The sequence below is a fragment of the Callorhinus ursinus genome, unplaced genomic scaffold, assembly GCF_003265705.2.
Source record: "Callorhinus ursinus isolate GAN/ISIS: 27379988/994484 unplaced genomic scaffold, GSC_fseal_2.0 scaffold45, whole genome shotgun sequence".
NCBI lineage: Eukaryota > Metazoa > Chordata > Mammalia > Carnivora > Otariidae > Callorhinus > Callorhinus ursinus.
In genome coordinates this window covers 9679209-9690077 of record NW_027397107.1, presented here as the reverse complement: position 1 = coordinate 9690077, position 10869 = coordinate 9679209, and the positions used below count along the sequence as shown (strand labels likewise).

Sequence of the window (10869 nt, the reverse complement as noted above, 5' to 3'; positions counted from 1 at the left end):
ACTGTGGAACCCGATTAGCCAAGCCAGTCCTTGTTGGCAAACTGGCCAATTCAGAATTCATTTCCGTCAGGGAAAAGAAAAAACAAAACAATTTTGTTTTTTAAATTTAAATAAAATTGTCGGCCCGGGGACAACTCTTTGTTTTGAATTATGATTCAAGCTAAGAGTTGGACAGAGAGGTAGGCAGGGAGGTAAGTAGGACGGATGGACGGATGGACGGATGGACACACAGCCACGGAGCCCTGCTGTGCCTGTCAGTGAAATTCCTCCTTGGTGGCCTTAGGCTTTGCTGTCAACCTCTCCCTCAGTGCTCCCCATCCTTAGCACCTCCCTCTGGTGACCAGGAAGTTTCTGCACTGTGGGCAGCGGGATAGAATGGGTCTCAGGACAGGAAAGGGGTGTCTTTTGTGCGGTGCAGGGGCGATCCATCATGGAGGGTGGGAAAGGAGGGGAGAGAGTAATGCACAGGAGCCCCATGACTGTCCCAGCCCGCAGCCACTGCACGGCCTCCCCTGGGTTTGGAGCCTATGCAGCAGGCACTGCTCCCAGGGGAGACTTGCGCCCTTCCTCCGTCACCACCAGGCTGCAGAGAGAAAAACCCCTCCTCAGTGGCCTGCCCTGACCGACCCCTGCTCCGACAGGCCTGGAGAGCTTGCTCACACCCAGGGACAGCCTCGGTCTCCTGGGGGAAGGCCTACCCCCACCCCACCCCCACCCCCAGCGACCGGCCGTCCCCTCGATGCTTGGCATGCACTGCGCAAAGCGGTGTCAGACCAGAACACACCTCTTCTAGCCACAGACACAGGCCTGGACCTGGAGGGGGTCATCCCTGCCAGCAGCTCAGGAAGTCACTCTTCCTGGATGCGGTCAGCTGCCCAGGGAGGAAAGTCTCAAAATCAAGCAGCCCAAGCAAGTCTCTCAGGACTCTGTGCACTTTCCAATTGGAAGCGGAGTTCCTGTGATCGTGCTAACCATTTCCACAGGGGGCTCGTGAACTGGACATCCGGGGGGGAAGGAGGAGGAAGTGTGGGGCCCCGGGGGAGAGAGATCGTGGTGTCAGTGCTGGAACGGGCGGTGGGCCCTGGGTTTCCCGGCAGCCAGGGCTAAAAGGGAAATGTGTCTTTCTCATGGACTTTCCCATGACTCTCCAGGGAATCTGGTGTGCTTTGCCTTTCTAGTGAATTTTTCTTCTGACATGCACACGTTCCTCAGTGGCAACCTTATATGAGCAAAGGAAATGACCATTGTGGAAGGAAACCCAGCAACCTCTTTATCTACCGGATTCAGTTTAAACCTTACACCAGCCAATATTATCTGCCCCCGCCCCCCTTTTGCTGCAGATGGGGAATTGAACTGCAGAAGCAAAGCGACGTTGCCCAGGGAGGACAGCCCCCGCCCCCACCCCCGCCGGGTTCGAGGAGGGCTGGAATTTGGGCCCCAGCGGGCCTGACTCCCAGTGCGTCCTCACCACTCCACCCTGGGCGACCTGCAGGCTCAGCTTGTGGGGACAAGGCGTGCGGTCCAAGGCCTGCCGCGGCCCGACCCAACCCTGAGCACGGCTCAGACTCCCGGGCAGGGACAGCGAAGGCCCACAGCGAGCAGTAGGGCGAGTCAGAAAAAGTCACCGCCGGCGCCAGCACGACCTGCTTGGTGAGCAGAAGGGAGCTGGAGCCCCGAGCGCGTCCCTATGACAGGGACCTCACAGCCCAACTCAGCAGCTTGGGCTGCAGGGGATCGTCTCAGCTCTCATGTGAAAGTCTCATTTCTTGGGGGGCCTGGGTGCCTGGGTCGGTTGAGAGCCTGACTCTTGGTTTTGGCTCAGGTCCCGATCTCGGGGTTGTGGGATTAAGTCCCTCACTGGGCCCCGCGCTCAGCACGGGGTCTCCTTGTCCCTCTCCCTCTGCCCCTCCCCCTGCTCGCTCGCTCTCTCAAATTAAAACAAAAAAACAAAAAAAATCCCCAAACAAAAAACCTCATTTCTCTCCCTGAGAAGTGGGGAGACGGAGAGCAAGGGAGACCAAACCTAGTGTCCCCAGTGTGTGACAAGGCCTAGCAGGAGCTCAGAGATGTGACTCAGAGCATGAGCGTCCGCTCTACAAAGCGGACAGAAGGCAGAGTTATCTTTTTAAAGTTCTCAGGCAGTGGGAATGAGCTCCCGCCGGCATGGAATCTCAGAGCATGCTTTGTCCTCAGAGCTGGCGTCTGCGCGAGGCTCACCCCAGGGGACAGGGGCGGCAGAGTGCCTCCCGATCCCACTTCCCCGGTTCCCTGCCCTGGCCCGGAGGGGTGCGGGGGCTTGGGAGGCCGCTGCCGAGCACGTGGGGCCTCGGCACCCACGGGGAGGGCTGGGTCGCTGGACCCTGGGGGGATGGCAGCCACCAGCACAGAGCTCAGTGCTTGGAACCTAGTTGGTGCTCCAGAAATTAGATGAAGTAATTGGCCGGGAACACAGTCCAGTCTGACCCAATTCGACTCAATGAACCAGTTATGGAGTGTCCCTCCCACAAGGGACCGCCTGCAGACAGCCTGTGTAATGAACCCCACCAGAGGGTGACCAGCCTTCCCGACGGATGCGAGATCTGAAAGGCTCTGGGGTTTGCCCACGACACGCTGCTGGTAGGGAGTGGGCCCGGCCTGGGCGGGGGGGGGGGGGGGGGGGGGGGGGGGCGGGCGGCTAGCCACTGCTCCCTCCCCTGCTGCACACCTCCAGCTCCGGTCAACCCCAGGGCAAGGCCCCTCGGCTCCGGGAGCCAGCAGAGGGGACGCGGGTGGGGCGAGCCCGTGTCCTGGTCTGCATGACTCTCTCCCGCATCCCGGGAACCGCTCGCTCAGGCCCAGGCAAACCGGGGCGGCTGGTCCCCGGGCTCTCTTAACCCACCCCCAGGGCTCGTGGGGGAACTTGCATCTGGCTCCTCGCTTGGCGCAGAGGCTCTCGGTCCTTGCCCAGGTGGCTCACCACCATTGTGCTCCGCTCCGCTTCCCCCTGAAGGCCACCCTGGCCTCCGTGAGCCAGCGTCCCAGGCCGACTCCGGCAACAAAACATGTCCTCCCCCAGAGAGGGCAGGGAGGGCTGTCTGGTCCCAGGGGCCAAGGATGCTCCCTGATGGCTGTGTCCGCGGGGCTTCCCAAGTGCCCCTCAGAGCCTGAGGTTGAGACAGCTCTGGACTGGGGGCCCCCGGCTCACACCACCCTCCTCACCCCCAGAGCTCTCTCATCCTCATTTCAGCCCCTCGACAGTACTTCCAGGGAGGCAGCCCAGGTGAGCAGGCATCCCTCGCTCAAGGCCAGACCGTAACCTGGATCTGCTTGTCTCTGAAACTGTGCAGGCATCTGGTAAAGACCCTGCCCGTTGACCTTGAGCCGTGTCTTTTCCAGGAAAACTACCCTGCCCTCTGACCTCAACAACCACTTTGGGGTGTAACATGGCTCAAAGCATTGACCCAAGAAGGAAAACATGACATGAACTAAGACGTTCTCGGTGATGGACCGGTAAGCACAGACGGGCATCGGCCCGCTGGTTCGGCCTTGGGCAGCGGCTGGGCCGGGGTGCGGTCTCTGCACATGGAAGGTTCGCCGGGGGCCACCAAGGAGAGCCACGCGGCGATGATGTTTGCCGGGCGTTTCCTGAGGGCCAGGGCTGCTCAGCACCTTGCAGCGGACACTCATGTGTCCTTACCTTGTTCAGTTCTCCTAGGGACCCGCTGACATGACCCCTCATGATGTCTCCTTTATAGACGTGGCCACTGAAGCATGGAGACCCGAGGGGCCTGGCGTCAGATGGGTAGCTGGAGGGATGAGGAGTGAGCTGGGTGTACACTAGCATCCCCCCCACACCTCCACCTACAGATTTTACAACCATTTCTCACAAAGGTAGCCGGGAAATCCCGGCTTGGGTGCCCACCTGGCAGCCAGGTCCGTGGATACAGAAGGACGGGCCTCAGCGGGTGCAGAACAATGCCCCGCGCTGCTCGGTCCTGGCCACCTGTCGGAGGGAGGGGCTTGTGGCCCCAGTGTCCCTGTTGTCTGGATCCGGGAAATGGGATCCTGGCCTCTGGGGACGTGCATCACAAATGTGTGCCTGGCATTCAGGGCTCTGCCAGGCTTAGGCAGCCCTTCTCCAACCCAGGGACCTTGGCCAGCCTCCTGTCATTGGGGAGAAGGTCAGAAGTGAACCCCAGGGGCAGCTCTCCACAGCCATCCGGGGGCTCTGTGGGGCCTCTACTGAGGAAGACTCCGTGGGGGAGCGTGGCTCTGAGGCCTGGCCAGGGTGGCTGGTGCCCCGGAGTCATGTGACCCCAGCTGGGGGGCCAGGGGGGCCACCCCCTGCTGGTGAGGCTGGGCTGAGAGCTTCCCCGGGGGAGTCCTGCCCCGGATCAGGACCACAGGAAGGTGCGGGGCTGCCATGCTCAGCTAGGGTCCCAGGCCGGGGGTCTCTTGCCGGCCTGCAGTTGCAGGGGGAGCTCCAGAGAGCAGAGAGCCTTGGCACCCTGTCTGCACCGAGCCTTGTGCCCCTCGGCTCACCCTAGGTCAGGCCCTCGAACCTTCTCAGGGTTCTGGCCCCTCTGGTCAGCTGGGGAAGGCTGTGGACCCCGCGGGGGAATGGTTTTATTTTATTTATGTCCCCCTCCCCCTTGTTTTCGATACGTAAGCTACAACATGCAGGCTAGCAGAAACCCACTGCTTCAGCGGGCAGGGGGCTGCCCTACACAGTGCGCCGCCTGGCTGGGCCCCCAGCCCTGGAGGCAAGTCCAAGATCGAGATGTCAGCAGGATGCTGCTCTCACCGCACTGGGACCGGCTCTGTCCCGGGCATGTCTCCTGATAGAGCCCTGGCCTGTGCAGCAAAGCTCCAGTCTCCACGTGCGTTGCCGTGTGCGTGTCTGCGTCCACGTTTCCCCCCAAGGACACCGGTCAGGTTGGGTTAGGGGCCCAGCCTGCTCTGCTATGACCTCATCTTTAACTGATTACATCGGCAAAGGGCCTGTTTCCCAAAAGGCCACACTGAGGCACTGGGGGTTGGTCAGGACTTCAACGTAGGAGTCGGGGACAGAGTTCCTGTACACCCATCGAATATTTTAGAAACCGAATTTATGTCTTGGAACGTCCACACTTCTCTATTAGTAACGTGATCGGTGGCCAGTGTGAGAATGACTGTCATTTGGACACAGTAATGAGTTTGTGATATTTTAAGATACGGATGACTGTAATGTCGCGAGAACATCCGGAGTCAGTCACAGAGGCTAATACCAGTGGGGTGGTTGCCTACATTCCCAGTTGAAGAAAATGCTGTCAATTAGAGGTTCTTGAATAGAAGGGTGCAATGCTTTCCCATTCAAGGGCACAGACCCCTGAATTCGATCCTGAATCCCAGGTTAAGTACACCTGCCCAAGCCCAAGCCCAAGCCCAAGGTGGCAGCAAAGCAGGTGAGGACAGCTGTGCCTCCCTGCTGGAAACGGACCCCAACCACACCCACCTATAGGCAGGGCCGGACGCTGGCAGGTGCTGCGAGCCCGGAGGCCGGGAGGTCAGGTGGGGCCCGTTCTGGCCCAGCTGCCGGAGGGACAGGGAAGCAGGGGGAGGCCGGCCACCTCTAAGTGGCAGAACGTTCGTTCCCCCCTCCCGTAGGGGAGAGGCTCGTGGAGACACTGGGGCTGGGACGAGACAGTTCGTTTCTTACTGCACAAAATACCCACCCACTGATGACCCAGAAGAACCAAAGGCTCTTTCTGAGCCGCCTCCTTAAAGACAATTAATGGCTGCTTACAAGGCTCCTTCTCTCCCCCCACCCAAGGATTTATAGCCTTGGGTGCTGAGCAGGGATGGTGGCCACAGGCCACTGGGGTGGATGGTCTGGGCTGGCCCCTCACCAGCCCCTGAGCCGGGGAAGGGACTTTGGACACAGGCAGACCTGGCTGAGGAGCAGTGAGGAGGGACGGTCAGACCCCCTTCCTGGCCTTGGGAAATGCAGGCCCCCAGGTGGGCTCATGGGGGTGCTGAAGGCTCCAAGTGGCCCGAGCATCGGGGGCTATAACCCGCGAGAGCTCTGTGGGCCACCTTGGGGCAAGGTCCCAGGGATTTCTTACCCCACCGCGGCTGGGGCTCCCTTCCCAAAGCCCCATGCCAGACACGGCCTGGCCCCTGGGGGTCCAGGGAGCGTGGAAGTGGGCGTGCTGGCCAGTGACCGGGCACGCACCCCTCCCTCCTCCAGCTCTGCAATGATGGCGGCCCTTCTCGTCACTGCAAGGCTCTCTGGGTGCCCGGCCTGGCGTTCAGCGCTGCACAGAACCCGACCTCAATTCCTCGTGAACCCTGCCGCCACTGAGTTAGACGCACACACAGGAGCGCGCACACCCGCCCCAGCTCCTTCTGGCCAGTGTGACCAGTGGGGTGGGGTGGGGAGCTTTATCCTCCAGGCCTGTTTCCTCACCAGCAGGGGGAGGACGAGAAGGCCCACCTCCTGGGGTCACCGTGCAGACTACGGGGCAACCAGGCAAAGCGCTGGTCGGCGGCAGCACGGGTGGGCCTCCCCGATGCTGGCACACACAGGGCCAGGCTCCCTGAGGCTCTCTGCGCGCCCCACTTGACCAGCTCCAGAGAAGGGGAAGCAGGCCAGTGTGGACAGGCTCCTTTTAACTCCAGGTCGGGTGGGCCGGTGCTGAGGTTGCTCTTTGTCCGCCAATACCCACCTCCCCTTTATTCAGTGATCGGCCGGAGCTGTGGCTGCCATGCCCAGCCTCGCATGGGAGTGTGCACAAGTGACGTGTGCAAGCTGGGGGGCATGCCCTTAAAGAGGTTTGCTGGTTGTGTCCTTTCCTCTTCCAAACGGCTGGGATGCAGACGAGATAGCAGGAATGAGGTGGCCACATTGGGCCAGGAGACAGAAGCCTTGCATGGAAGCTGCCAGAGAAACAAGATAGGAGGCTGGGGCCCAATCCTACTCCAGCCTTGGCTCGCTTACACTCACACTCAGGCTGCATAAGGAGAAACACGCTTCTACTTACCATCTGTGCTGCTTCTACTGTGGCCTAGTAGGAGGCCACCCCCACTTCTGGTGGCCAGTGTCCAGGCCTGCGAGGAGGGGTGCTTGCCTGTCACTCCCAGCACTAGAGCAGGAACAGTGTGAGGGGCTGTGCCTGGGGGTTTGTGGAGGGAGCTGGGAGGGCGTCTCTGCTTGGAGGTTCTGAGCGCATCACACTTTCGAGATCGACTCACTCGTTCAGATGATGCTCCTTCGAGGTGATGAGAAATGAGCTGTATCACCCCAATGTCAGCATCTGAACCACTTCTTCACACAGTTCAGGGCCAGTTTGGGTTCGGGGGGCCTGCGCACCACTGAGCTTCAGAGCACACGGGCAGTGGGGGCCTGCTCTGAGGGGCGCCGGGGGTGAGCCCATGCTCCCAAATTGGGAGTTGCTTTGGCTGTGGAGGGCGTGCAGGGACAGCAGGGGACATGAGCGTCAGAGGTCACACGGTGCTAATGCTGGCCCCTGGGGGTGACTGCGCCACCTGACCCGCCTCCCTCTGTTCACACAAATGAGTGTCAGCCGGGGCTCCCGCAGATGAGCACATTGAACCTCGAGCTCCCCCAGCAGGGGCTTTTCAGGAAAGCAATCTGGATTCTATGAAGGTCAAGGGTCAATTTCAAGGCTTCACTGCTGGGACAGTCTGAGGAAAGGAAGCCATCTCATCTGGGTGCCGGGGGGATCCTTGGGGAGGAGGTCTCCCCGCCCCCCAACTCAGCGGAGAGGCAGAGGTCAGAGGGCAGACTCCGGCCCTGGCTGGTGGCGCAAACTCCAAGCCTGCCCAACACAGGTCCCCAGCCCCCAACGGAAGCACAGTTTCTCTCAGCTCTTTATTAAGTTAGAAACAGAAGGAACAACTCTTGGGGGGAAGCACCACTGCGAGGCCCGTGGTGCTGCGTGACAAGTGTGCGTGTCCCACCTCGGCCGTCCAGAAGCCCGCGCTTCAGGGCGAGCGGCCTCCTCTGCCACCCGCTGCGCTATCCCCCAGGACCAGAGCCCTCCCCAAGAGACGCCCACGGGGCCAGCGGCAGCACGAGGTCCAGCGAGGCGGCGGGGCGAAAGGACGACAGCGGTGGGTCTGTGACGCGGCCCCACAACAGGGCAGCCCACTCGGGCGCCCCAGCCCCAGACCAGCCGAGCAGCGTCCAGCAAATGGCAGGTAGCTGGCAGGTGGCCAAGGAAGCCAACGGTTCGGCCCCGGCCGCATCCCCCCACAGCGGTGCCCGGGGGTGGCAACGGCAGCGCTGCAAACCCAAATACTAGGTGTGAGCTGACCCCTCCAGAACCCGACACTGGGGACACACTGACGAGGGACCCACTGACTTGGGGGGTGGAGAAAATGAGCCAAGAACTGGCAGTTCTCCTGGGGACTATTCTTGCTTCTGGGGCCCAGGGAGCAAGGGGGCCAGCTGGAAGGCCCAGGTGCCAGAGGACAGCTGGTGCTGGTTGGGGGCCCGGTGTCACAGGCCTTGTTGCTGTCCTCCATGCTGAGGCGGCCAGGCCTGCTGGGATCTCGAGTGGGTGCCCCGGAGTAACCCTGCAGTCGTCAGCTCTTATCTGCCCCTAGGCTTGGGGACCAGGGCCACATCCCGAGGGCCAGTATGGTCCTGTCAGGATATGGGGTCACCGTCACCTCTTGGGGTGTGGGCCCTGAGGAGATGGCCAGCCCCCAAGTCCTGCTGTGATGGGGCACGAGTGTCCGTGTGCACCCGGGCACAGTGGGCCTGACTCTGCGGAGGGGCCCACAAGAGTTTCCTCTTTAACCCTGGGGGTCTTGGTGTCATTTGCTAATGAAGTCTTGTGGGTGCCACTGAGGTCACCCGATGGGTTTCTGCCCGTGATACAATGTGTCCTTGATTTCTTCCCGGGCAACTTGTGCTCTCAGGCCCGGTGGACCCCGTTTCCGCGAGGCCCGGGACACCCTCTGTTGGGTGACATCACAATGACAACAGGGAGGCGGCGAGGCCAAGGCTGTGCTGAAGGCGCCGCGTGACCCAAAGGCCTCCCAGTACTGCCCACCCCAACCCACGGGGGGCTCCTCCCTGCCCGGTCTCCCCGCCCCCGAACAGGACTTGCTACAACAGGCCACCTCAAGGCTCTGCACATGTGTCTTCTCCCCAAGGCCGAGGGACTCCTGAGGTTGGTCCGTGCGTCTCCAGAAGGTCTTCTCCCCTACAAACCACCGCAAAGCGGAAAAGGCCTCGGGCGGACACACAGGGCACTCCAGACAGCTTCTCTCCTCTTGTCTGAAGCTCAGGACAGCCCCCGAGACCGCTGCTCCCACCACGAGTGCTGCCCTGGGGCCGGGCTGAGCTTCCTGTGGCGGCAGGCGGGGTCAGGGCCACTCTGGGACAGTGAGGGCTGCAGCCGCAGGGGTGGGGAGAGACACACAGTCTGCAGGGGAAGAGAGGGGGGGGGAGAGAGCATGAGTCACATCCACATGGCTCTGTCCTAACCTGGAACAAAGCGAGAATCAGGAGGCCACACCAAGGGGCTGGAAGTCAGGCACCGAGAGCAGAAGGCCAGGGCGTGAGAAGGTGGCTCTTCCATTTACCAGCCGCGCAGCCGTTTCCCTGGGCCCTGCTTCCCTCACCCAGAACGCAGCAAACCCCGTCCCTTCAGCCACTCCAGCTACAGGGCCTGAGCCCCCGCAACCCAGCAGGCGCTGCACTCGGCGCCGGGGAGACAGGAGGGCAAACAGACACAGCGACTGTCCCCCGGATCGTCCCCCGGTGGGAGACCCCGTATGCTTGTACCAGTAACTGCATATAGCAATCACACGCCGTCAGAGGTGCTATGCGTGAAAAATAAAAAAGTAGAAGAACCAGGACTTTTTATTTTGGTAGAGGATGTGGGAAGATGGTAATATTTAACCTGAGACCTGAAGGAGGGACAGGAGTTTGCTAGAGGGGCCAACAGCAGTGCAGGCAGGAGGAACAGCACGTGCAAAGGCCCAGAGGTGGGAAGCTGGCACGTCTGAAAATCGAAAAGGAAGCTGGTGAGGTGGAAACAGGACAGGCATAGACACAGTGAGCAGGGAGGCAGGGGGGGACGCCAGCCAGGAATTCGTCCGTGTCCTCCACAGATATTTACTGGACCCTGAGACAGGCTCTGGGAGCTGATGGTGGTGAAGGAAGGAGCACAAGCCCGCGGTCACCGAGTTCACACTCCAGCCTGGCTTCTCCATCAGTGCAGTGTCCGCCTTCTCCGAGCTTCCTGCTGTCCAGGCAAGTGGAAGGATGGATCTCAGCCTCCAGGGGAAGATGGAGTGGTCCACCGCATGGGGGAGATTTCACGCAGAATGTCCCTGAAGCACCTGACCTAACCCAACTGGGCCAGCATGGTCGATTTTAAGGCCTGACCCACTGCAACAGCTCAGCATAGCGCTGCCTGAGTCCACGTGGAGATGTGGTGGTGGACGTGTGTCAGGGTCAGGGGCGACACCCGTGGCTGGAACCAGGGCGGAGGGGTGCGCAGGAAGGGCCTGGCTGGGTGGGGGGGGGGGGGGGGGGGAGACGTGCTCGGGACAGCGTGGCCGGGACTGAGCACTCGGCCTCCATGGGGAGCCAAGCCCCGGGGGCGGGGGCAGCGCTGTAAGAACTCTCGGGAGTTCTCCCAGAGGATTTCCAGGCACCTGGCTCGTCGGCACACCCCTTCGGCACCGGGCGGCACACTCTGGCCAGCACTGGAAGCGCCGTGGGCTCCGGGGTGACCTTAACCAAGGAGACACGTGTGTGCCAGGGGGCACGGAGGATGTCCTTCCAGCACGCTGAACTGCCCGAAGGAGTCTCCGGCGGCTGCACAGGGGCAGGGAAGCGGGCCCTCGGCACGGGTGGGCGGAGGGCAC

At 61.5% G+C, this 10869-nt stretch overlaps 1 protein-coding gene across 1 annotated transcript in view; it reads right to left on the bottom strand.

Annotated features, from left to right (window-relative positions):
- Positions 1-7838: 7838 nt before the first annotated feature.
- KLHL25 (kelch like family member 25) overlaps positions 7839-10869 on the bottom strand; it is a 33280-nt gene continuing 30249 nt past the window's right edge. The window contains exon 3 of the mRNA XM_025893268.2: positions 7839-9416. The gene's annotated coding sequence lies outside the window, so the exon portion shown is untranslated. The remainder of the gene's footprint in view (positions 9417-10869) is intronic.